We start from the raw sequence: 1,163 nt of genomic DNA on the forward strand, positions 1-1,163 counted from the left end.
GGCTCACTGCAACCTCTGCCTCCCGGGTTCAAGTGATTCTCCTCCCTCAGCCTCCCAAGTAGCTGGGATTACAGGTACATGCCACCACGCCCGGCTAACTTTTATATTTTTAGTAGAGATGGGGTTTTGCCCTGTTGGCCAGGCCGGTCTTGAACCGCTGACCTCAAGTGATCCACCTACCTCCACCTCCCAAAGTGCTGGGATTACAGGTGTGAGCCACCACACCTGGTCTAGTATTTTGTATTTTGTAAGTTTTTATTGCGGTAAAATATACATAAAAAAATCTTAACCTTTTTTAAGCATACAGTTCAGCAGTGTTAAGTGCATCCACACTGTTGTGGAATCAATCTCCAGAATGCTTTTCATCTTGCAAGAGTGAAGCTCTGTACCCATTAAACACTAACTCCCCACTCCCCTCCCCCTCCAGCCCCTGGCAACCACCACTCTACTTTCTGTATCTATGAATTTGACTACTGTAGGTACCTCATATAAGTGGAATCACACGGTATTCGTCCTCTTTGTGATCGGCTTATCCCACTTAGCATAATGTCCTCAGGGTTCATCCATGTTGTAGCATGGGTCAGAGTTTCCTTCCTTTTTAAGAGCACAGTTTATGTATCCATGCATCCATCAATGAATTACTTGGTGGCTTGCACCTTTTGGTGGTTGTGAATACTGCTGCTATGAAAATGGGTATACAGAGTCAGGTGCGGTGGCTCACACCTGTAATCCCAGCACTTTGGGAGGGTGAGGTGGGTGGATTACCTGAGGTCAGGAGTTTGAGACCAGTCTGGCTAACAAGGTGAAACCCCATTTCTACTAAAAATACAAAAATTAGCCAGGTGTGGTGGGGGGCAGGAGAATGGCTTGAACCGAGGAGGCAGAGGTTGCAGTGAGCTGAGATAGCACCACTCATTCCAGCCAGGGCAACAGAGCGAGACTACATGTCAGGGGGAAAAAAAAAAAAAAAGCAAACGGGATTGCTAGACCTTGTGGTAATTCTTTTTAATTCTTTGCACAATCAGCATACTGTTTTTCCAACGCTGCTGTGCCATTTTACATTCCCATCAACAATGCACAAACTTCCCTAATTTCTCCACATCCTTGCCAATACTATTTGTTTTCCTCTTTTTGTTTTTGGTTTTTATGTGTTTGTTTGATAA

This window comes from Mandrillus leucophaeus, unplaced genomic scaffold (genome assembly GCF_000951045.1).
Source record: "Mandrillus leucophaeus isolate KB7577 unplaced genomic scaffold, Mleu.le_1.0 Scaffold1370, whole genome shotgun sequence".
Taxonomy (NCBI): Eukaryota; Metazoa; Chordata; class Mammalia; order Primates; family Cercopithecidae; genus Mandrillus; species Mandrillus leucophaeus.